Here is a 27,380-nt window from a genome sequence, read left to right as displayed (position 1 = left end):
CACCTCTTAGGTCTCACCGCTGCGTCGGTTTTGGTTGTTTTTTATGTATGTAATATTGAAATTCGAGGTCTTTTGCTAGGTTGGTCCAACTATGACTATTTTAGGTCGACCTCCTTCGGCGCTTGATAGAGTTGTGTTGTCTGTATGTTTAAACTCTTCTCTTAATACAATGATACGTAAATTTTTTGCGTAGAGAAAAAGAAATATCTACAGCCAAGCTGGTGGCCGTCTAGTTTGTCTGACACACAAAAGAGGAGATTGCAACGAATGCTTAATGAATGATTAATGGTGTGACAAGTTTTTTTTTTCAACGCGAGGTCGAACCCATTTCCATTCATATGATAGAACGGAAATACATGAGTCTGAAGATTACAGATAAGCGAAGAAAGCAAAGATCTCTAGCAGCCCTATACTCTGTCTCATAGCTAAAAGGATAATAGACTGAAGAAAAGGTAGAGAGGCAGATTGCCCAGTTAACAGAGCAACTAAAGCAACTTTATTACAGGTTCATCACAAAAGAAAGCCATCCAGCGGCAAATGACGATAATAGTTTGACAACAATTCACATAAAATGCTTCTTTTCTGACGGTCCACGTGATGGACCCCCACAAGTGATATTTCTTGCCGTGGGGAAACCAGTGATCACACCAAGCCCAATACTTAGACAGGGAATTTGGAATATTACTTGCACCAATGCTTCTAGCAACTGCTGCCCAGATGGCAGGTAAAGAAGAGATGATCACAGGATTCATCAAGATTGCAGAACTGGCAACTAGGACTTCCATTCCATTTTCTCTTGATAAGATTGTCTTTGGTCAACACAGCATTATTAGTCATTAACCACATGAAGTATTTAATTTTAGGACGAACTTTTCCCTTCCAAATTCTCTTATGATCAGGGCCAGCATCACTTTTTGTTAATGCATTGTAACATGATTTAACAAAAAATTTCCCATTCTTCCCAAATTTCCAAAAGATTCTATCAGCATCATTGTGTAATTGGAAATTGCAGGTGTGACAAGTGAGAATGATTCTGGCAAAGTCTACATCTTCTAAGCGAGTTGTCCTCTTCTAGAAGATTATTCTTTTCTAGCATACAACCTTTACGAAAAAGACCCTACGTTCGTACCCAACATTTGCCAACTCGAGCTTATTCTGGGAAACCATCTTAACCGGTTTCCCAAACTGGCCAGGTTAATTTGGGAATCCCTCAAATTTGTAAATTTGACTTCACCATCGTGTTTCTCTTGTCAAGATAATAAAAGTTAGATATAGAAAGCCAAATTTGATGTTTGGAGGCATTTCTAGGTTTTTGCATCGAATCTGTCGAAACCGGCTAAGCCGATTTAGGAAACCTGACTTTGCTGCGAATTGACCCCCGAGCAGTCCAAAAGATTCTCATGCAATTCGAGTGTATTAATTCGTTGGGTGTGGGGCTAGATTTAGGACGCAGTTATGCTGGACCAGTCACACGCCCCTGACTCTCTTCTCCCTTCCCACGCTCGTCCTTGACCCCGCCCACTTCCTCGTCCTCGCCCCCGCCGCCGCCCACTGGCCCATCGTGGCGCGCTAGGGTTCGCTGGAGCTCCATGACTGCAGAGCTCCGGCGAACACTAGTACGGCTGCAGCGGCTGCCTTCTTCCCCTCCCCCTTCCCGTCGTGGCGAGCTTCGACCCGAGCGACCCCCGTCCCACCCAGGGCCCCGCCGCCTCCACCAGTCGCTAGGACCCCTAAACCGCCCGACCGCCGTCCTGACCACTGGGCAGCCTGCCTCCTCTAGAACCCCTTCTAAGCCCATCGAAGATAGAGAAGAAGAGAGGGCGCTGAACTCTAACGCCAGCAAGCTCGCCGGAATCCTGAGGCGCCTTCTTCCCCAACTTCGACGTGGGCACCAGTGCGGGCGCGTGCGGGTGCAGACACGAGTGTGGGCATGTGAGAGGGAGAGGGAGAGGTGGGCCGGCCCACGTCGCAATAGAGTTTGCGCTAGATTTACGTCAACAACACCAAGGACAACAGTTACACAAACAAGGGGTCCAAGTTTTTCAGTGTTCTACTAAACCAATTCAACTTCCAGCAGGCCCATTACACTTGCACACACGACTCCAAGATCCTTCCCATCACTCATTATTATTACATTCCAAGTGCCCATGGCTCTTGAATAAAAAAAAAGTGCCCATGGCTCTAGCGACACAGACGCAGCTCCAGATCCAAGCCGTCTGCATCGTTGCCCTCCTCACCACTTTGATCACCACCATCCATCTCCACCACAGGCCTCTTGCCATGGCGCCCGTCTTCAAGTAAAGGCATCAACTGCCTCTTGTCTCCACGACTATCACCGCCACCGCCGGAGCCAAGCCGAAGTGTCAAATCAGCTTGCGCGGCCCCCGGCTGATTCGCCGGGTAAGCATGGCGCGGGCTTGCCACAACAGCCGTGACCGCGCGTGGCATGGCCACGACATGACAGTGTACGAATGAAGCACCGTGCCGCAGATAAGCTGCGCCTGTGGTGGTGCCTGGATTTGGTGCTGCGCCATCGTCCAGAATGGCATGCTTGGACTCGGCAGTGCGAGGCAGGACGGCACCCTCATCATCACCTGGTTAGTCAAGGGGTGAATAAATGGCAAAGGAAGCGGGGTAAGGTAGCAACAGCCACCGGCATACGGCTGGTGGTGCTCTCGGCCCTGCGCTGCCGGCAGGCCGTGATGACCGAAGCTTTCGTTGCCCATGGGATTCTGGCTGCTGCGAGTGTGGGTGCTGCAGTGTCCTGACATGGCTTGTTGGGTGGATGCGTATGTAGGAACAGGAGTCTTTATAGCCGGAGGAAGGAAAGAGGAGGGTGGGGATAGTCAGCTGTATGATGTCACGGTGTTGTACTATGCAACAGCCGTCTCTCGGAGGCTTAGGTGCGGGTACGCGTGAGGGTGCGCTATAAACTCAGTAACTTATTATTGTGTCCTTGTATCTCACTTTTCGGTCAAACTTCCGTTTCTACTCCTTTTCCAGGGCTGTGACGTAGTCCATTTCGCTGAAGCATATCCAGACTACAAACTTCGTATTTTGAAGTTTTGAACACAAGTGAAGTTACAACTAAAATGGATAGTTGTGTACAAAATAGAACTCAACATGTTCCGTTCCAAACTGTAGTCGTTTTATTATTTGGCTCTTTTTAGATATATAGTTTTTATTATGTACGTAGATATATATTAGTGTATATATATTTACGTAAAAGTTACGTATTTAGAAAAAGTCAAAATAAATTACAGTTTTAGAACACAGGAGTAGTAAGCAATAACGTGTTTTTGTTGTCATAAATGTCAAGAAAATTCGAAATTAGACAACACAAGTAGAATGTATCAATCCTTTAAGCGATATATTAGGTAGTGATCCTAGACGCTTAACTAAATGGGCATATGTGTAACTTAGGCCCGTTCGGCTTGCTGAATCTTAGCTGAAATCGGTTGAAAAACATTGTTCTAGCTGAAAATGTTGTGAGAGAAAAACATTGTTCCGGCTAAACAAAGAAGCCGAACAAGCCGGATTTAAGGTAAACCGAACGGGGCCTTAGATGTGCATCCAATAAACTAAGTGTTGATGATGAAGATCGGTCATAAACCACAAGTACTAAAATACAGGGGCACAAATGAACCGAGGCGGTGTGACTGTGCAGAAACTGGCCTAGCCGGTTTCAGGGAGTCGGCCTAGCCGGTTCTCAAGAGTTGAGCCTGAGAAAGCCCTAGGTTAGCAAGGATTACATTTACATGGTGAAGAAGAGAGGTTTGCGAGCAAACCACAGAAAGGTAACCAATCGTGCTTGCGTGATGAAAAATGGCAAGCTTCCTCGCAACAAGGAACCGTCGAAGCTCTCGCCCGGGAGGGACATAGTTGGGGCAAGGATGGCCCTGTTCGCTTATCTCATGTGTCGTACTGTTTTAGCGAAGAAATAATGTTTTTCTCTCACAACAAATCAGTGAACAGTACTTTCATCCATGGCTTTTCAGCAAAGCAAACAGGGCTAGATGTCGCCAGATTACCCAAGAAGCCTAGGGTGCCATCCTTGATCGTCTGATCAAGTGATGAACAACAGTATGGAGGTTAGAATAGATTAGGGCATACCAGCATAGAGAGATAAAAGTAAATTGTATTTGTTTAGATTGTGTGTTGGGTACCTCGATCAGTTGTGCCCTTATCTATATAACCTATATAGATGAAGGCCACTAGCGATGATCGATTGCTATAAAGCTACAACCACAACCATCCACATCATCTGAAATCTAGACCATTGGATCATCTCCGTTTTGCGCCATCCATCGTCCAAATCATTGTGTCGACCGGCACACGAACAGGCACCCTCCACCCATCCGTCCTTTCGATCACCGTGTCTCTTTCCATCTCTGAAACCGATTGATGTCCACCAAGAGACCATTCCCAACCTCCTCGTTAATTTACTCCAGAGATACAGAGGAGAGGAGTTGCTTAATTCCATTATAATTCACTTCAACACATATAGTTTAAGATAGATACATGTGCACCCATACAAGACAAAAAGATGTGCTGAACCCAACCAGCTGCCAAAATGTGTTTAAGCCCTTGTTTAGTTCTCAACTTTGACATTATGCAAAAAGAAGATTTTCTGTCACATCAAATTTGCGGTACATGTATGAAATACTAAAAGTAGACGAAATTAAAAACTAATTGCACAGTTTGGTTATACTTTGCGAGACGAACATTTTGAGCCTAATTAGTCAACGGTTGAATAATTATTATCAAATACAAACGAAATGCTATAGTATGAAATCTGACACTATGCAAACTTTGCACATCTAAACTCCAGCCAACTAAACGCGACATACGAGACAAGAAGATGTGCTGAACCCGACCAGCTGCGGAGCATAAAGGCGTACCTAGCGAGCTTCCACACGGCGACGCCGAGCTCCCGCAGGTCCGTGTGCCCGCGGGATAGCGGGACCACAGCGTATCCAACAAGACGGAGGCCAACGACAACTTGCTGGGCCCGGACAGCACGGCAGAGGTCCTCATCGACAGCTTCAAGTAGAAGAATCTGAGCATCGAGGACATGGTGGTGTTGTGCAGGCTCCCACACCATCGGCCGCTCCCACTGCGCTCCTCCTGGCCACAAACCGGCAGCGGCTGGCGAACGAGACCATCAGCCTAGCGTACCAGGCGCTGCTGGAGGCGCTGTGCTCGCCCAACCCGGTCCAGCTCGCCCCCAACACCACGGAGATCGATGTGAGCATGCCCACGGTGCTGGACAACAACTGCTATAAACTGCCGCCGCTCAACCTGGGCCTGCACTTCTCGGATGGCCAACTCATCTGGCAACGGCACGCTCGTGCCGTTCACCAACGCCTTCGCCCGCCCGCACGATTCCCACAGCCTCATGTGATGTGGTGCCGGTCCATCCATAGGCAGAGCCACCACTAGGGTGAGATAGGGCGGCCGCCCTAGGTCCCCTTGGCCGGGCACCATATCCCCATCCCTGGAGTTCGACCGGAGTTCGAGCCGAAGGGCGAAGACGGCGGCGCGCGGCGCTGTTTTTTCTTCCGCGAGGCAGAGAACAGACGCAGAGAAGAGAAGAGACGTCATGGCCTCATGGGCCGCGGCACTCACATTGGCCCAGCCTAGGCCCAGCAGCAGGCGGCTAGTTAGGGTTCACCGCTCGCTCACCAACTCGCCTCCCTGCGCGCTTCCTGTTTGCGCGAGCGCGACTCCCCACTGCGGCTGCGCTGACCCGATCGTCACCTCCGGCCTCCGCCCTCCAGTCTCGCCGCGCGCCTCCTCGCTGCCGCCGCAGCGCGGCGCGCCCGCTCCGGCCGCCGGCGGATCTAGCCCGTCTCCCCGGGCGAGGATGCAACCCCGCCCCAGCCATCGCTCGGCGCCGGCCAGCAGCCATGTCCCAGGTGGCCGCCGCTCAGGCCCCAGCCGTCCGACCCTCAGCCCCGGTCGGCCCTGATTTGGTCTGTGTGAATTTTAGGATTTTGGTCATTTGGATTTTGGATTTTTGGTGATGGACTGGGGAGCAGATGAAACGGTTGTGGATGGGGAGGAGATGAAGCTGGAGATGTGGTTAGTTCAAAATTGACAGGTTTTGTACTTAATTTCTCTATTGATAGCCAAAATTGACTAAGTTCGCTCTAAGGCCTCGTTTAGATTGTGAAAAAATTTCAGCCCGATGAATAGTAACACTTTCGTCTTATTTGACAAATATTGTCCAATCGTGGACCAACTAGGCTCAAAAGATTCATCTCGTGATTTCGAACTAAACTATGTAATTAGTTATTTTTTTTACCTACATTTAATACTCCGTGCAAGCGGTTAAAAATTGATGTGATAGAGAGAGAGTGAAAAAACTTGGAATTTGGATGGCATCTAAACAAGGCCTAAGTCATTTCTCGGGCTGAATTTGCCACTGCCTCGGGGCTCGGCCCCTCCTTTGGCCTAGAATCTAGGGCCCAAGCCCCAGTCGGCGAGCCACCCACGTGCCGCTACTGCCGCCACCAGGAGCCCCGCGACCACCGAAGCTAGAGTAAATTAGAGGGTGGTGTACTTGCTTTGTGGGTGCGTAGACAAGTCTAATAGTGGGATGCATATATTGTGAAATTTTAATTCAAATTCACTGTTTTTGCATTTTTTAGGTAGGTGCATTTGCACTCCCTACACATAACTTGCCTTCGCCCTAGAGCAAGGGGCAAGGGCAAGGGCTCGGTGCCCTAGCCATCCAGGAGGCCAGGAGCCCCACCACCGGTGCCGGGAGGATTCAGGTTTGGTCAGATTGGAGAAGGAGAAGCGTCGGTCATCGTCACGGGATGGGGAATTCCCGAACTCAGTGTGAAGGCTGAGGACGGGCGTGGGCTTACGGGCCCATCTAGGGAAAAAAATGCCATATTGGCGCATTGAAGCACATGTGGACTAAGTTTTACTTAAAAAAACAGATAATTCATGACACAATACACATATATACATTGTCTCGACGGATAATCTAATGCCCATACAAATACAATCACAAAGGCCAAATCATAAGTAGTGGTAAAATCAAAATAATGGACAAAAACGTCTAATTCTATATCTATATTTAATCTTTTTTTCCATGAGAAATCAACTCTAGTTTCCGCGGCAATGCTGCGAGGTTAAATTCCTAGTATTTATAAGGTGGGGTTGATATGTCAAAAACTCTTACAAAACACGTCTGACATGTTCGCTGGTTGGTTTCTGAGCTGGCTGGTGCTGATTTGTTGTGAGAGGAAAAATACTGTTGGCTGACTGGTTTGGGCTGGCTTGAAACCAACAAGCGAACAAGCTGATCAAAATATGTTTTAGATCTCAAAACTGGCCTGGCCGGCCTGGCTGGTTTACTGTCGTCCAGGGCAGAAAATCTTTCGAAAATCGTAATTAATTCATCTGGACTCCAAATGAGGTGATCGTATATGTTTTTCGATCAGCTCGACGAGAGAAATGCAATAGTGCAACCCATTCTTCCATTTGTGGAAATTGGAAAATTATCAAATCCGGTCTGGCCGGTTTTGGGAACCGACCAGGGTTCGGGTCAGCTCCCCAAAAAGTTGTTTCCTTTGTTCGGGCTCCAATGTCCCCGTTCGCGTGCCCTTAAACCCGGCTTGATTCGCTTATTTTTTTTATCCAGAACAGTATTTTTCTCTCACAAATTCATCCAGCATTCCTCCAAACCATCCAGATTCCTCCAGAATTCAGACAAGATGACCCAAGTATGCTTTCTGAACTGTTTTGATGATAGAAACAAGATGTTGGACTCCATTATGCATTTTGAACCATTTTGGGTGTCAACCTATGCCCCCTATTTTTAGTAAAGCTTGCATACTAAAAAAATAACTTAAAGGCCTAAAATTGACTCATTGCTGTGGTCTTCTTCGTAATATCAGTCATGCCTTCTGTTTGCTGCCTTCAACTTATCCATAGTAATGTCCTCAGCTGCTTGCATCAATCACTGTGCAGGCATAAAGCAACCAATTGCCACCAGGCCACAATTACTTCTGATTTTGATCATGCAATTTGGCCTTGTACAGCCAACATCCTGTCTTTGTGCGGCTCCGGAATATAATGTAATTACTAGATTTGGTCCCCCAAAATGTCTGAATTAGCATCTTGTTTAAAATAAAATAATTAGATGTCCTCCCAAAAAAACCATGGCTTGCCAACAAGATGTATTAAAGTGGCAGGCTCCAAGGAGATATCATCATCCTGATTTCAAGCGTCTCAACGACAAACATTCGGTAGAAAGTCAATACAAATCACCATTGACCAGAATATAGTTGCTTGCCAATTACCGACTATCTTTATCAATTTTAGCACTTGTATTACCTAAATAATCCACAATGGGAGTTCTCCAATCATCCAAATGGGCTCTAAGTTCTGCGGAGTAACAAAATCGAAATGATTTGAACCTTCCCCGACGAAGTTAGCTTGGTCACCTCCAAGATCCGGCCTGGCCGGTTCTACTGCAGAACCTGCACAGACGACATAAACAACGGTCTGGCTGGTTTCTAGAACTAGCCTAGCCACCTCTAGCAGACTGGTTGCCACTTCATCCTTTTGCATCGGCTTTTCTCTCATGTGAAAACTACGCCCACCTACGTCAAAGCCAGATGCTTGTTGAACCAACACGTTGACCTTACCCTTAGTGTCCTCGATCATGCCTTCGAATACGCTGAATTCGGAATTCGGTAAAATATGCAATGATGTCAAGGCAGTTGATAAGATATGCATTAGGTGATCCTTCAAAACATCTAAACATACCAGCGACTTGTTGTACCACAAGTAAAGAATCACGAAGGGCTTCAACATGTTTCACATCCATGAATTGCAATATTTCCAAGCCAAATGAGAAAACTTCACATTCGGCTTAAATATTGGTGCAAATGTGGTTTAATCAACTCGTTGCCTCAAAGAGCACCATTGTGAGAAATAATGATTATGTCAACACCTTGGCCCTTTTTGCAAACCGATTAAATAAAATAAGTATCCTTAGAAGCAAATATCTCCAAAATGCATAAACCATGCCCTAGGGATTTTAAATCCATCAAAGTAAATTCCATGGAGGCTCTTCTCATAACATGTTGGTTGCAAGCATTCATCGGCTATATATTTTATGCTAAGGGCAATAACAAAGTATCGGCCATATGAATTCATCCCCAAGAGTATGCAATAACCGAAATAAAATATTTGGCTCTTGATTAATTAGAAAATCATTGATAGCAAAATGAATTGGAACCCTCATTAATTTAAAGACCCATACGAAAGATCAAAATAAAGAGCTGAGGGATAACCATGCATACCTAGGGGTGAACTCCATGACATAGGCGTAGACGTAGAATATGGATGATGCCCCATTACCAATAGTTTTGATGATTTGATGCAAACCTCCATCCTAGCAATTGTTTCTTGAAGCTTCCTCTTTCCTTTTCCACCTCAATGGGACGTAGTTTGCCGACAAGCAACTAAAGCTCAGGGATGTAACTAGTTGGTCAGGTTCCTTCATTTAGATCTGGTGGTACCCTGAGTAGGCGATGAGGAAACAGAGCGATTTTGCAGCAAAGAATAAGGGTCCTTGGGACATGCCTTACTTAGGCCCTTATAGTAGACATACATTCTCCATTGATTATTTTTCTTTGGTACAAGGACTAGATTTGCTAGCTAGTCAGGATGCCAAACTTCTTCAATGAATTTGGTTGCTTTGAGCTTTTCTACCTCTGCTATAATGGCCCTACACTTCTCATCGAATCGATGCAGGCATTAGTTGGCTGGCTTCAAACCAAGTTTTATGTTTAGGGAGTGCTTGCCGACTTCTCTTGGGACACTAGGCATGTCAAATGGTTTCCATGCAAACATGTCCCATTTCTTGCAGAGGAAGTCGACGAGCGCGTCTTCCTATGCTTTCTGTAGCTTAGTGCCGACGTTGGTCGTCTTGTCATTCTTGCCTTCCATGAGTTGCGCCTCTTCGAATTATCCCCTAGGGCAAACATCTAAGGCATACCAGGAGAGGGTTCTATGGTGAGCGGTGTCTTCTTCTTCTCATACTCCAATAGAAGCTCATTCTCCTCGACAGCGATGACACGCTCAGTGTGCTTGGTGCATAGGCCTTGTTGCATTTGAATGCGCTCCAGAAGCTCCCAGACATCATGATGATACTACGAGGACTCATCATCTTGAGCTTGAGGTAGGTGTTCAGGACCACTATTGACGGTCATTAACACTCATCATAAACTATCAATATAACTTGTACAAATGCATAAAAAGGATCACCAACATAGGTCTAGAGGTTTAAACTAATAAATTCCATAAGTTTTGGTGCATCGGTGAATGTAGGAGGATTTATCCAGAAAACCGGCAAGGTGGACCCAATCATCACATCAAATCATGTTTATCCATGACAAAACTGACTTAGGAAGACTCTAGAAGAATCTAAGAAGACAACTCACCGAAGATCGAGCCAAGAGGCTGACAGGTGGGTCGGCCGGCCCCACCACTAGGCTGGTCCGGCCTATGGGTTCCACCTTAAAGATCAAATCTACACTATTGCTTAAGGTCGATTTGATCTGAGGGTATATGATTGACATTACCCCCTATATATCCACCCATACCCTCCTCCTAAGGCATCTCTCCAATCTCCACCAATCTTCAATCTCTAGAGAAATCCATTAGAGATCAATATCAAGATACAACAAGAGGATTAGATATAGAGCTCTCCAACTGTGGTCGATTAGTAGCTCGGGAGTGAGGTCGAGTTGGGCTCATGCTTAGGTTCTGGATCCAGTCTCAGAGGTTTGGTTAATCCATTGTATCTTCACTTATTTATCTTATGAGACTTTGTTATCATTATATCATTCTTATCTACATGGCTATGCTTACTTTGAATATGTATCATGCTTAGTTAAGGTTATCTTTATTTTTGTGTGCGGGTTCATAGAGCGCTTAGCCTACTAGTTTATCGATTGGGCTAAGTAGCAGAGCCTTGTGTAAGCATGGTGCTTATACGATGGTCTACCTATGAGCACACCCTTGTTCCCTGGTTGTGTGGTAGCAGCGAAAGGTGACAGCCTCGTCTATCCTCTGTAGTCCACCCCATGTGAGCATGTTCTAAAATTGTAGGACTGTAGTCACTGTCAGTAGAGTTATCATTTACGGTGCTCTACCGTCTAGTGGTGTCCCAAAGTGCACAAGAGTAGAATGAAGTCTTAGCTATAGTTGGGTATATATATACTTTGACCCTAGTAATAAGAATATCATAGGAATCTACCTCACTCGTTGATCTCCAGAGTTAACTAGTGTATATTATCTTTATAGATTTATCCCCTATGTGTCATTCTACATAATTCTTATCATTACCCCCCTACTCTAGTTATGTTGGTATGTTAGTAAATACTCCTTTGTTATTATTCAATAAATCTTTACTCCATTGTTTTCATGTGGTAAAATATAAATAACAATACCTGGAATACTCCAGGTGAAATGCTACACTGATGTTCTGTGCGCTTGTGGAATCCTTAATATTATATTTGCACTCACAAACGTCAACAACCGCCATGATCTTCCCATAGCATGGCCTCCTGAGGATGGTGTTATGTAGGTGTCATTGAAGTCGACCACCATGAATGATAGTGTCTGCTTATGAAAGTTGAGGTTGTCACCGAAGGTGACCGTGAGGATGGGGTGCCGAGAGGCATCACGTGTATACCGAGACAATGCCATGGAATGGTGCCATAGAAGGGTGCGGCCTCATAGGTCAACATTCAGCATTCTGCTTGTTGAAGGTATCCTTGTAGAGTATGTTGATGTCATTATCTCCATCCATGCGGACCTTGGTCATTCTGATGTCCTCGATCATTGGCTCGACCATGAGGGGGAAGCATCCTACATTGATGATGTGGTTAGGGTGGTCATGCTTGTCGAAGGTGATCAGCCTCTCAAACCATTTGAGGTAGATAGGGGTAGCGGGTGCTACAGAATTGACCTCAGTGCAGTCTCAACTTGTGGTTCCTTTTGCCCTTGTAAGTGTTGGGGCTACCTGTAACAACCTAGGTTTCCAATAACCCAAAAATCTAAACTTAAAAAATTTTCTAACAAAACCCATGCATGGTGAGTGTGCATACTAGGAAACCACCCATGTAGTTGCACAAGTAGAACCAAGTTAGCATGGTTGAGCATTTTGCATTTAATTCAACTTGTGAGTTGCTTCTTCATGATTTTAAGTGATGTAATAAAATCAATCCAACCTTTATAAATAAATTGTGTGTGTGAGTTGCCAACCCTTGGCATGGATGCTAGGACCCTAGATGGCCTCTGGTGGAGCCCACTAGGATGTATATATGTTGGCAACACATATATACATGCATAGGTGTAGTGTGGAAATAGAAATAGAAATAGAAAAGGGGAAAGAAGTCCAGCTGCAGAAGCCAGCCTAGCCCTGTTGGCCCACACCGCCAACGCGACCCAGCTCCTACGCAATCGCGCCCTCGCCCCTGCATGCGCCCATTGGCCTACTTCACCCGCTGTGGCCCAGCACAGCGTCCGCACCCATGTGAGGTCGAGCTAGCCCAGCCAGCAACCCACGTCACGCCCCCATCACCCGCTACTGCCACTAGGTGGACCCACCTGTCATCCCCTACCCCCACTCCCCTCTCTGCTTTAGGCAAAGTAGAGGAGAGCAGAGCACCACACCCGCCGCTCATGCCGTGATGAGGTGACATCATTGCCATGGCCCGCACCTCTTCCATGCTCTACCACCACCGTACCTGTGCCCTTGACTGGCTGCTGCTCCAAATTGGAGGCGCCAACCACCCCTGCACTCCTACTAAACCCTAGAACCCTAGCCAGGAGCTCCCTTTCACCCTACATGTGTCCCCTCTATCTTCCTTGCTATCCGCCACCCACCATGGGTGAGCTTGGGGTATAAAACCCCCTCTCCGGTGCCCTAGCCCCTCTTCCATCCACCCCACTGCTACTAGCGATTCTAGCAGCCACGTCGAGCCAGAGAAGGGAGGAGAAGGAGGAAAGGGGGGGGGGGGGGGGGAAGCAGCGCTACCCGCTGGAGTAGATCATCGCCGTAGAGACGCTGTCGGAGCCAGAGACGCTGCCCGATCGGCTATGTCGGCATAGCTGCTCCACAAGGCATTGCACCACCTTGTCATGACTTTGCCTCGCCATTGCACCGCCACCCTAACTACACCACCACCATGGTGAGCCCCCATTGAACCCATCTGCTCACTATCATCATCATGCCATGGCCGTCGAGCCATGAGCTTCCACCTGAGGAGCTCAAGGCAGCACCTTGGGACCGTCGCATGCACCCACGCACCCACGTGTACACGCATGTGCCAAGGCATGGCCTTGCCTAACTCTAGGAGCTTGGGAATGCCTATGTCCTCACTGTGTACCCACACATGCTCGCCATGGCTAGAGCACGACCATGGAAAGAGCTATTCTGGCCTCACCCCATCGGTAGAGGTAGCATGACCACCTCGGTGAACTTCGCCCTGCCGAGAGACATACCATGCGCTAGATAGTTGAAGGTAGAGGACCCTAGGGACTATCGGCCATGCCCGCCTCGCCATGATACCATGTCCCCTTGCCACCGCCATGCCATGACCATTCTCATCGATGCCAGCCTCCTTGCTCATCTAGGAGGGGCCGATGATGTTCGCTGTGACCCCGGACACCAAGCCGCCCAACTGGTTGAACCCCTAGCGAGCTTTAGCCCCCTGAGCCATCATCACCGGCCGCTCACCAGAGCTTTGCCGCACTCCTTGCCATAGTATGGACTTTGTTGTGCCCTTGGTCGCCGCCGACCGGTTCCTTGGCTTGTTCATGTCTCTAATTGAAGGGAAAGAGCCACCTTTGGCTTTGTGGGGACGCACAGTAGCTTCATTGTGACCCACCGTTGCCACCGTGCTGACATCACTGTGGCCAGCCTTGCCTAAACCCCACAGTCGCACCCTTTTGGCTTAGCTATGTCCACCAGAGCTCTAGGAAGCCATAGGAGCCTTGCCTAGCCTTGTTGGGCGCTTAGCCACGTGTTGTCGTCGCCGCCGTGCCCGCTACATCACCATGGCTGACCTCGCCTGAGCTCTTTCACCTTGCCTTGATGCATTCGTCGTGTTCGCTAGAGCACCTGGAAGCTATAGAAGCCCTGCTTGGGCTGTGCCAACGACTCTGGCGCCCTCACCGCTAATCCACATCATAGTCGTTCACTGTAGCACCAACGCCATTCGCCGTAGTGCTAATGCTAGGCGCTAGAGCCACCAAGGCGCCACCTTTGGCCCACCGATGAATTCGCCGTGAGCCCACGAAGCCGTAGAGCCTCCTAGCAGCCTCACCGAGCCACCCTAGCGTGAGAATGCATGAGCTCGCTGCCATAGGAGGAGGAAGAGCCACCATGCCCCTTCACCTAGACCTACCTACACCCGCTGCACTGTGAACCAGGGAGAGAGGAGAGAGGATGGATGCGGTCCACCATGGACTGTGCCTATGGTCCATAGACCCACACAATGCTGTGCACCGTGGACCAGCTATAACACCCTAGTGTTAAGCATGCATTTGGCACTTGCATTTTATGAGCACAAGCATCATCCAAGCATTCATAAGCATGAGTGTATGAAGTTTCATTTCATTCACCTTCTCTTTATCACATGTGATGTTGCTTATATACTTACATATGCTTGTGATCATGTGTGACGAATGTGAGAGATGGTTGTGAGGTCACAAAAACACCTTATACATATCTAGGATGGTAAATGGAACAATGTTTGTATTCATGACATGGGCCAATTTTGCTTCTAAGTCCTAGTTTACTCATAATGTCATTTTTCATGATCCTACTTTGACCAAAGTTGAACTATAGCATAGAGTGTTTGCATGGCACTTCACCCTTAATAAAAGTTGTAGTTCTTGACATGGGTAACAAACTTTATTTAAGGGTCATGAGCTAATTTTGTGCCTAACATAGTCCAAAATAGCTCCAAAGTAGCAAAGAAATACTATTTTTGGACTTGGAGATTTTGTTGTCCTAAAGCCATTCACAGTTTCAATGTGCCTCACTTGGGAGCATTGTCACTAGCTAACCATTGAGAATTAGATGATGGTTCCTAAAGCAAAGTTGAAGATCTCACATAGCTCTACAACTTTCACTAATACTGTTTTTTTCTAATTCCGCACAGTTTAGGAGTTCTGGAGATGCAAAGTTGGCTCATCAAATGGCCTGAACTGGCCCTTTGCCACACCGTCAGGGCCAACCGCTGATAGGCCGGCTGCTCGCCAGTGTCGGCCTAGCTATTCTGGCCAGCAGAGGGAGTAAAGGGAGGCACAACTGTAGCTCTCTTCCATTCTCACTCTTGCCCTCGCTCTGCCTCGCTCACGCTCTCTCACAGCTGAGCCAACCCATCGTCGCCATCGCCGCCATTCCTTCGCCGAGCTCGCGTGCCACCACCACCGCATCTCCATCCAATCCATCATGTGCATAGCTTCGCTGTCAACCGCTCTACCTCCCCGACCCGCCATTGTCACCATTCGAGCCAAGGTATAGCCACATTGTGCATCATCATGGTCACCATGGCCATAGAGCGCCGCCGAGCTATGAGCTCACCATGGCCAACCATATCCACTGCTCCTCCTACCTTCTTCTCCCTTGGTCCATCATTGCCTTTGGTCATTGATGCTCATGTCATCATTTATTTAACTGCTACTGCCGTCGCTGTGTGGGAATGCATGATGCCATCATGCACGTCCGCCATGGCCACAAGTACATGCTCACCATGGCCGACCCTCACTAGACCCCATCTTCCCCATCATTTGTTTGTTTTTGCACCGCCATGACCCATAGCACCTTCTCCTATGATGGAGACCCATCACCAACCACCATCTTGTCAGAACGGTGACCTTGCTGTCGCCGCACTCAGGCCACCATGCCGCCATGCATGTGGCCATGCCCCTCCAACGCTGCTACTGACCCTAATCCTCACCCGCTAGGTCGCTAGGTCACTGTGAAGCCATAGCCAAGCTCGCCCTAGCCCATCATGGCCTGGAGTCGGCTGGATGCGCCACCACACATCACCGCCGTGCTGCCATGGCCACCGTTGAGCTTGCTTTGGTGTGCCTCTGAGTCCATCATGGGTACCAGTCGACGCGGGGTGTTGAGGGGAGCACGTCGGTGGTGACCTCACCGCTAGGTGACCTCGTCGTCGGCGAGTTCACCGCCGATCAAGCCGCTGCCCTGCTTCTATGTTGATGACATCTAGGGGCCCGTTGACCTACGGGGACCAATAGTCAGTCGCAACAGGTGTAGTGAGCCGGGTACACGTAGCAATTTTAGTTTTAAATGTTTTTCTTTATTCTTTTTTAGAAATAGATTTAAACTTCAAAAATTCATACCTAGAGCTAGGAGTGTCCAAATTATGTGAAACAAATTTTGCTGGATTCATCATGAAGTGTATTATTTGATAAAAATATGAAACCTGCTATTTGGGATATTTTTCTAGGATAATTAAATTGAGCTAGATAAGTGCTTTTAAATTTGTTTCCATCTTGTAAAATGCATATCTTGAGCTAGGGAAGTGCAAAAATTGTGATTCCAATTTTGTTGGTCTTGTGTTGACATGCTCTAGCTAAGAAAAATACTAAACCTATAGTAGGCATACTTGAAATATGGTCTTCCTATTTAACCTTAATTAATTACTAGTTTCTAGTGAAATTAAATGGGGTAAAAATACATAACTTATGATCATGCAAATTTTTACATAGTGTTATGGTGCTAAGATGAAAGTAAGAAAATTATGAAATCTGTTGTTTGACACTTTTCACTAGGCTAAACTATTTTTTTCTAAAACAAGCCTATGCAACTTGTCATTTTTGTAGAGGTTTCTATACTTATCAAAATGCATGAAATTTGTACAGTAGACTATTGGAGTTATATGTAGGCTACTTTAATTTTCTTAGGATTTATTGAGCACTAAAAATATTTATCCTTTAAATCACCCTATTATATAAGGAAAATAATAAATGCATTTAAGTAAATCCTTTGGGCTTAACCATGCTATTTTCTGTGGTGCTTGTGATGCATATGATCTATTGATATGAGTAGTTGTACTCAAAATTAATTGGTTATAAGCAGCTACTTAATTATTGCTTTATAATTCAACTAGATGGCTGCATGTGTAGTTTATGTTATGGTGACAATTTTGTGATGATAATGACCTTTTCTGTGACACTTGTTAATAACAAAGTTGTAGATAACTTACTAATCTTGCTTGTCCTATAATTTCATGGTCATAGTCCTAATGGTTTAAGAGTTATAGCTATTAGAAGTCTGCTATTAGATTTGCTTGTCCTCTAGACAGATCTAGGAAGATTGAATTGTTCGACCTAGATAGCTACTGAATCATCTTAATATCATTAAAAGAAAGTTGTAGGAAAGCTCATAAGATTTCTAGAAAGTCCACAACCATATTGTTTAGGATGTGTATGACTCCAGTTATGGTCAAAACAAGTGGCTACTGTCTTGTAGCCCAAAAAATGTTTAAATAGGTGTTTGTGATATTACTAGAAAGGAGATATGCACCTACTCAGTAAAAGAAGTTAATCTTGTTGTCACCCTAATACCTTGCTATTAACAACACTCATGATTATGCATTTCATCATATCATATCACCCATGTCATTACCTATGCATCCATGATATCTTATTCGTGCTCATGCATATAGGATCGCCCGAAGGTGTAACCCTACTGAAATTCGAAGAAGAGGCTGAGGACAATCAAGGGACACCCCAAACCATAGCTCCCAAAGGAGAGGAGCCAGCCACTAATGAGCTTCGGGAGTGCCCTGACCACCGACCCACTTTGTTTCAGGAAAGGCAAGCTCCGTAGCATTATAAGCCTCCTATGTTTTATAAAATATCACTTGAGTCCTTTATGTTTGATGCATTAGGTGGTAAGAATTGAATTGGAAACACTTGATGCATTGTACTACCTTGTCCAGAAATATATACCTTGAACCCTATGTTGGTCTAGGATCGAACATATGCTTAGCCCTGCTTAGACCGATAGAAGTCGGGTGATTTCCTATCACCTGTGAGATATAGGTGGATACCGGGGCACGGTTGGCTATATTTGCTATTGTAGAAAATAACTATGTGATGATTAATAAATGGAGACTAGGACAGGATCTAGGGATTGAGATGCAGCAAGACATGGAGGTCTTATGTGCATGCTTTATTCTATCTGTGTCGATTAAGGACTGTACCAGTTATTGGCACTTCTATCGAGATTGAACGTATGCCTCTCACTTAGCTAGCTAGATAACTTGTTCCGACCACTGAAGCTGAGTAGCTCAACTCAGTCCGAAGACTCGTTATGTCAAAGTGCTGCACTCTAGATGGTAGTAAGGATGTGCGGGGAGACAGATGTGAGCCCAAGGGTAGGGTAGTCCTAATCGTCCTAGCAGCTAGTTGTCCCTAGTTGTGCGGTGCTGATCGAACCCGCGAAATGTGTACCTAAGTTGTACCAAAGGTGATCTAAGACTACTTTAGGCACAAGTATGTCTGGGTTTGTGTTAGGAATAACCTACCTAGTTGGTTGTAATCGATTCGAATCTCCGTCTCTCTCGGATAGTGAGAAACTTAACTAGCTCCAATATCGTAGTAAATGGATTATGGAATATGATGGTTCTAATGAATATGAAAATCTTACACCGGCTATGGTTACTATTGTTATGCTACTAAGTGATATACCACATGTTTGGCACAGGTTAGTTACTAATCTAGAGATGAATAACTATAATTAACTTGATGACCGAATTATAAAATATATAGCTGAATTAGTGGCTTTTTATGCAAAATGTTGTCAAGCTAGCTCCACTTATAAAGCCTTGCATGATCCTTAGAGTCACTTTATTTTTGGTTTATCATGGGTAAGTCTAGCTGAGTACCTTCTTGTACTCAGGGTTTATTTCACACTTGTTGCAGATGGTACTGTCTATCACAGGATACTTTAAGAATTGCTTCTGTCCCGCCTGTGGACAAGGAGTAGGCCCGGGGAAGGCGCTTCTACTTTTATGTCTTATCTATGATGCTTTTGTCAGACTTGATCATAGACTAGGCAAGTATTTGAATAATGGTGTGAGATGTTAGTTTAAAAACTACTTTGCTTCCGCTACTACTTTATTTGAACTTAGATTGTAATAACTTTAATCGTACTATGATGTATGGTAATGTATTTGTGAACTCTATATAACATGTGACATGTATGTTGAATCATGTACGATCTTGGTTGTATGTTGGTGATTAATCAAGACCCTTCATGGTACTCGACGGACTACTTGAGTTTATATGGGCTCAAGTATGATAGTGCGACTGCTTTGTAGGCTGCCGTTGTACTTGTGCTCTTATAAATTGGATGGTTCTGTTACACTAGCCTCATGGACCCGAGCCTAGTAACGGCCTGTCTATGCCACAGTGGCTGCCTGTCAGCATGACACATGTTTGGGCCCAACCCAGCCTAGATCAGGCCCATATCTGGCCCATGACCTAGCCTATTAGGCCTAGTCAAGCCCAGGCAACATTGACCGATGACCAGTCAATGCTGACCATGTTGACCTAACCCCACCTATCATTCACTATTGACCATGGGTCCCACCTACCAGTGACCGTATTTCCCACATCCAATCATGTGCTGACATGTGTCCTTCACTAGTTCAAAATTATTATTTTTCTTTTTTAGAAAATAATTTAAACTTAGAAAATTCATATGACCTCAGAAAAATATGAAACCAGTGCCCAAATTTTTCTAAAAATGACCTCTAATGTCATTGGCTTGTGTTTGAGTGCATTGGGATCTTTTGGATTTCTATTGCTTCTTTGTGATCATCTATAGGAGTCGCTTATCGTGGCTATATGTCTCAGTTTGATAGACCCGGAGGAGCCACAGACTGAGGAGCACGACCTCTGACTACACTGAGGAGCTTGGAGATGACTTGCCAGGTGCCACGTCCCACCCAACCTCGTAGAATCCTATTAGACATGGTATAATGTAGATGCTAGAGCTTTACATTTATGCAAATGATCTGTGATAGGTTGCTTGGTAGAATTGCTTGTGAGCCATTACCTTGTCACAACCTATACCCCTAGCACACCCATTGTTGGGTTAGACACTCGCTTACTTACTTGCTACTACTTCTACTACGCATTATATCTATGATGTGATGCTTGGTGGAGGATTGTATGTGAGTGGTTAAGGCACTGGGTGTCGGTAATGTGGTAACAACTAGGGAGATCTTGGTGTGCGTTTTGGGTGTGTGGTGATGGTTGAGTCGATCGAGCAAGATCTTACGATGAGTCATTGGATGAGTCTTACCAAGGGGTGTGGACCTAGGCATCCCCTATGAGTGGTACCTATGGCTGGTGCATGTGAGATGAGGAGATCCCAGGGTGGAGTGTCTTTGTGGGATGAAACCTCGGGATGGAGGTGCCATCGAGGCATGGGTGTTGGTTATCCCATTTGACAAGATATCCTATCTGGTCCCCCTAAGGACTGGTATGTCAAGAGAACCAGATCATAGGACCCTATGTGCACGCCACTCATCCCTGAATGGGCGGGGGACAGATGCTAACCAGCTAGGACGGTGCCACTACTGCTAGGTTGGAAGTGGATAGTGTAGGGAGGTATGGGCGTATGGCCCACACCCTCCTAAGACAGCGTAGTGACCTCTAGGGCTTGGTACTATGTCTCATAGTCTCAGCGTTTTGGTGGACTTCGGGGTAGCCTAGGGCTAAGTGGTAGGGTGGCATCGCACCTAGTTGGAAGGTAGCTCGGTATCAGCCTAGGTGGGGCACCGCCGATGATGGTGATCTATGGTTCTAGGTATACACACTTCACAGAGTTGATCGATCTATATGTATAGCCGCATCCTCAGATATGGACATTCCTATGACCTACGCTTCCCTTGATTAGTGAGTGGAGTCCTTTCTTCTCTCCTCCCTGGGTTCTTGTGTTGGTTTTTGGCTTTGGCCGATGAGGCAAGGTACCAATAGGAGTCGTCCTTGTCACCTAGAGAATGTGAGAGTGGTGAGATGTGTATGATGGGATGGGAGAACATGTGGACGAGAAGGGTTGAAACTTGATGAATTATTATTAAAACTTGACATACTCGCATAGGAAAACTATAGCCACAAATAGGTCTTTTGCTCTACCCTTGCATTCCACTACCACAAAGCATAGGGTGGGAGCTAGTGGCCTAGTACAAATCACACTGATAATTGTTTGACAGGTACCGAGCCTGAGTATGACTACTAGGGAGACAATTGGGAGGATTAGAGGTCTTGTTCCTGTGCTCAAGTTTGGTTGAGAAGATGGAGTCAACGCCTGCTACCTTTCTACTTGAAGCTATTTTGGATGCTGTATGCTCTGAGTGATTCTGCCAAGTGGTGATGTAATAATGAGTAAACCAGCTATTTGTACTCTCTTTAAGAAAGGTATTCGATATATGACTGTGATATCGACTATTATTTGATAATGTGATGGGATGATCACCTAAGACTATCATGTTATACTTCAAATCTATGGATTTCCCTTTGAGGAAATCGGGATCAGTTTCACTGCTGAAGATGAGCATGATGCCCTAGACTTCTAGGAACTTTTCTTTTCCATCATTGTTGCCATCTTATTTGGTTTTCTTGTCCTTCTTTTGGCCCTTCTTACCCTTGCCATTCTTGAATTTCCCTGTGAAATGTTTCTTCAAGGTGGTGCAATCTTTGGCAAGGTGTGTTACCGTGTAACCATGGTTTAGGAAGGGCCTATTTATGACTTTGAGGAACTTATTTTTGTTGTCCCTCTTTTGTTTACTACCAACTTTGTCCACTGTTCTAACAAAATCTCCCTTGCACTTGTGGTCCTTCTTTGGGGAAGAGGAATGTTTAACAGTCTTTGCTTCGGCCCTTTGCTTGTACTTTGTCATAGCTGGCGTTGATAGCACCATCTCCATCGGTGTATTTGTTGATGAGGTTGAACATCTTCTTAGCGCTTGTGATGGCCTTTCTGTTGATTTCTCGAATGAGGCTCCCATCTTTGATCCCCTCATGATGGCATTGACCACTTTGTATGTTTTTGTGGGACAATGTTGTTGACATTTCTTAGCATCACTACTAAGAACAGAGTTGAATCCAGTCCCTGGCAACGGCGCCAGATATGCTTGTTGTTATTTATTAACTGGTCACTTGTTTAAGTAGCTACCTAATGTTGTTGACATTTCTTAACATCACTTTTGCTAAGTTGTCATCCCTAACTATGATGCCAGAAATACTTGTTGGTACTTTATAGTGTCACCTCTTGAATGACACTAAGAAGTACGTAAGTATTTTATTGTGACTAGAAAGAATGCAAATATGTATATGAAGGGATCTGCAAGCGCACAGATAATTTACCATTGTAGCATTTCACTCAGGAGTATTTTAGGTCTCGTTATTTATACTTTTACCATAGGGAAGGACTAGTGGATGGAATATATTAATAACTTATACATATGATGGAGAGATAAACCATAACCATTACTCTACTCACAACAAGGGTAAGTCAAGAGATAAATATATATGAATGGTAAATGATAAATGATATTGATCACTCAGAGTACTCCTTTCTATGGCATTAGCATGACTAAGTAGATATCAGAGAGATAATTCCTAAATCATTCTTAACTACAAGTCAAAGCATACTATGATTAGTGCAATTATACTTAATAGTCATGGCTAAGATCAACTCCATATCTACACATAAGAGATATTACTAAGGAAGACAAGAACAAAGCATGACTTCCTTCGTAACTAGATCCTACTTGACCTATATTCGAGGAGTGGACTACAAAGGACTCAATGGGAGTGTCACTACCACGATCTACCACATGGCCTAGAATAATGGGTGCATTTGCATGTAAACAATGTATAAGCACCATGCTTACACAATGTCGACCACTCACCCCGTGTACTTTAGAGCAAGCGCTATACAAACTTATGCTTGAACATAAAGACAATCTAGCTATACTAAGCATATAATCAAAGTAGACGATGAACATGATAACTAGGAACATGAATAATATTGAGAATAATGTCATATCAATTATGGCAAACATATGAATAATGAAAGATACAAAAGATGATACAAGGGGTTATACCAAGCCATGCTCTTGACAAGATCAAGAATCCAAGCGAAGCTTGACTCCCTCTAGATCTAACCTAGCTAGCTATGCCCTAGAATATTGTGGAGCTCTGAGGTTCTTCTTAGATTAGGGGTTCTAGATGATGACTTGATCAATGATTAGGGTTATGCCAGGGGGTGCTAGGGGTTGGTATATATAGGGGAGATCATCAATCCTAAGCCCTCGGATCAAACCGACTTGAAAGAACGGCGTAGATGTGCAAACCCTAAGGCGGTGGAGAACCAACTTCACATGGATGGGCTGCCTTGTGGGCCTAGGGGTCTAATCGACCTACAGGTGGGGCCAGTTGGCCCTACCTATCTGCCTCTCATGGTCTTCTTCGTTGGTTTGCCTTCTAGTGTCATCTAAAACCTTCTAGAGTAGTTTTCATCATGGATAATTGTGATTAAATTTAACATTTGGGTCTACCTTGATGGTTTTCTTGATAAACCCTGCTGAAAACATGGATTCACTAAAACTTGTGGAATTTGTTAGTTTAAACCCCCTAAACCTATGTTGGTGATCATTTTCATGCCCTTATTCAAGTTATATTGATGGTTTATGATGGGTGTTAACTACTATCAACAAACTCCCCCAAGCTTAACCTTTGCTTATCCCTGAGCAATGCTAAACTCAGCAATGGAATAGGAGTTTTAAGATTTTGAAAACATTGTAGCAACTCCTTCAAAGTACACATGCGTTCAAACTAGAATTCTCCTCCAGATTAGAATAAACTATTCTGACTTTCAAACTTACCCATATTACCTTCAACCATGGGGCTTCTTAGCCTTCACTTAGGTCTTGAGCAATTGAAAGACAAAACAATTAAGTCAAGCACTATGTCTCAAGTTCTTCGCTCAATCATTATTCTAGAGTTGTTATAGGTTTTCAAAATAAAACTCAGAGCTTCCTTTGTATGACACTCTCAAGTCTCTCAAAATATATGGCATTTGTGGATCCTCACCAAGGCAATGGTGATGTTATGCCTTTCTCTTCTTACAACTAAGGCTTATGTGGGGCTTATAGGAGTGGAAATAACATGAAAGAGCATACTTGCAATACATATATTGTAAAGTCAAACCTCGGATCCAAAGAGAGTTGAGTCATACAATCAAATCAAGATTTGCATGTGTATGGATGTATGGTGGACATATATGGTGGCCAACCTAATTCTACTGTGTTCCTTGAAAACATATCTCTCTTTTGAAACTTGGAAATATCTTTGCAAGAAAACACGGGCCATCTTATTCATCTCTCTTTTTTAGGCAGGCATCAGAGTACCTATTGTTTTAGATATCTTGGACACTTGTCCATTTTTTCAATTCTCTCTCCTTTTCTTCTTTTTTATGAATAACTTTTGCATAGCACATGCTTCTTTTCGGCAACAAAACTTTTGAGAGATAGCAACAAGAACTTGGAGCATTTATTTGGTGGATGAAAAACCTATCAAGAATATTTTTGGTGTTTACTCCCAGTGTAAGAGTGAAACATTTTGGGTGGATCTAAATGGAATGGAATGCTTTTCCGCTTACCCCAGTGTAGGAGTAGTGCATATGTGGGTGGTGTGTATGTGATTTTGAATTTAAGAGCATGACAAACCTCTCATAAGGGTCAACAAAGCTTGACTAAACTCAATGCAAAACAAGCAGCATATAAGTGAAAGTTTTCCTAGTCTAAATAATATATATGGCTCTGGTAGGAATTCAAGCTTTGTCATACAGGAACTCATCATGTAGCATTTTTATGTTTTTCAAAAGAAATCTTTAGAACTTTAGTATCACTTGGAACAAGATAAACAGCAGCTCAGACCTTCTCATATCGTATCCATCAATCACCTAGACTTAGATCAAACATATGCTACCCACGAGTTTCAAGTTTAGAGTAAATTCTTATATCAAAGTAGTTTTATCCAAAACTCAGGAGAATTCAAGGCTAAAACTAAGTACTTTAAAGGAATTACAATAGAGCAACTATTCATTATTTCCATTCAAGAGATTATCTTTAGAGTCCATATTATTTAATTCAGCTCTTAAAGATCAAACTTAAAGAAAACTAGACACACACTTTTTATTTGGTTTTCATTTTTAGATCACACATTACTATTCTATATATCTAACTCAAAGATAAGTTTTTATTTTATTTTTTTAGTTATGCATCTTTTATGACTTATAAATAGTAAAACAAAAGGGAAAGAAATACTTATCTAGATACATGGGGATGCCCCTTCCCCAAGCTAGTTGTTCAAACTTGTACTTCATAGAGCGGGTTCGCTAGCGGATGTATTTCTCGTCCATTAGGAAGTTGGGTTCTTGATAAGGATGCACTCTTGGTGGAGCAAGATGAAGATGACCCGGTGAACTTGCTCGTGTCCATCCTGCAAAAATTTCAACAAGAACAACCAAACTCGTGGAACAAATTAGAATAAAAGGGTTTGCGGTCAGCCGTCCAGGGTTAGTCGTTCTCGGGATTAGATCTTGAATTGGCAGAATTTTAGCAGGATGTCTTTTTAATATTTGTTTGGATTTTATGATATAATATAACTAGATGTATGTATGGTATTTTTATTTTTATGCCACCACGGTGAATATTCTTGTGGGGTTTTACACTCCATAAAAATTATTCACAAGGGGCTTAAGATTTTATAATGTAGTGATAAAACTTTTATTTTCTAATTGCAATGTAAATGCAGAAAAGTAAATATGCTAAAGTGAAAATAATTCATGCAATGCTAAAAAGTTAATATGGATAACTACCGATTTTACCTCCTAGTGAGGGTTCGAATTTCTAAGCCCTCCAGGCAGCACTCTTCTCTAGTCTTGTTCGTTCTTCAATTGCATGAATCAGCCCTGGAGATAGTGACCTTGATGGTTACACCTCCTATGATGGTCACTCTGATGATGATGCCACCTTTTCTTTCTAGACCTACTTGGTCTGTGGATTTGACTTCAACATGGTAGGTTCATTCTTCATAACTTCTTCATCTTCATCTTTATTCTTTGGGGATTGATTCCTTCACCATTGGGATGGTCGGCATCTTGTCTTGGTTTATAAGTGGTATAACTATTGAAATAGCAACGTACCTTTTGTCTAGGGAATTGGAAGTGGATTTGCCCTGATCCAATGTAGATGATCGCGTTTGTAGTGTTGAGGAACGGTCTTCCAAGGATGATAGGTACATCTTCTTCTTCTTCTCCCATATCCAAAATCATGAAGTTGGCAGGGACATAGTGATCTTGTATTTTTACCATGATGTCTTTTGCTATTCCATTTGAAAATTGGATTGATTGGTCCGCCATCTACAATTGCATATATGTAGGGAACAAAGGTTTGTCACCAAACAAATAGTCATATGTTACCTTGGACATTATGTTGACACCTGATCTGATGTCGCAAAAGGTGTTGTGGAAGATTCTTTGTCCAATTGTACACTCGATTGTCGGTATGCCAGGGTCTTCTTTCTTGGCAAGGAATGGTGAAGTGAGGAGGTGGTCATACTCTGTTCGAAGTGTATTGATCATCTTGACTGATTCTTCTTGTGGCTGCCTGGCCCTATTCTTCCTTCTTTGATTGTTTATTTTCTTGGTCACTTTTGTCTCTTTGGGCAAGTACACCTTTTGTGGATGACTAGGAGAGTGGTGTATACGATTCTTGAAAGTAAATTTCTCCTTTCTATCCTTAATTGTAAAATAGATCTTGGCCCTATTCATGTAAATGATGGCTTTTGTGGTGCTTAGGAAAGGCTGGCCCAAAATAATGGGTGCCCTTACATCTCCACCTATTTTTAAAACCACAAAATATGCGGGTACATACGATTGTCCAACTTGTACATAGATATCTTCAAGAATTCCCTTGGGGTAGCAGAATGACTGATCTATAAGCTGCAAGTGCATATTTGTGCACAACAGAGTATCTCTGTTAATTTTATCATAAATTACCTTTGGCATGATGTTGACACTTGCTCCGAAGTCACAGATAGCTTCTTGGAAAATGTAAGGTCCAATAGCTATGGGGATGACAGGTTTTCCTAGATCTCCTTTCTTGACAGGCAAGGAATAATCCTCCCATCTTCCTATCGATTGTTCTATGTAGCATCCTACAGCATTGTGAATAACAATAAGGTTTGCAGTTTCGAGATCTTCTGGTTGCCTCGGAATCTTA

Source organism: Miscanthus floridulus, chromosome 19, assembly GCF_019320115.1.
Source record: "Miscanthus floridulus cultivar M001 chromosome 19, ASM1932011v1, whole genome shotgun sequence".
Taxonomy (NCBI): domain Eukaryota; kingdom Viridiplantae; phylum Streptophyta; class Magnoliopsida; order Poales; family Poaceae; genus Miscanthus; species Miscanthus floridulus.
The sequence above is the reverse complement of the archived record's forward strand: the minus strand, read 5'-3'. Positions refer to the sequence as shown.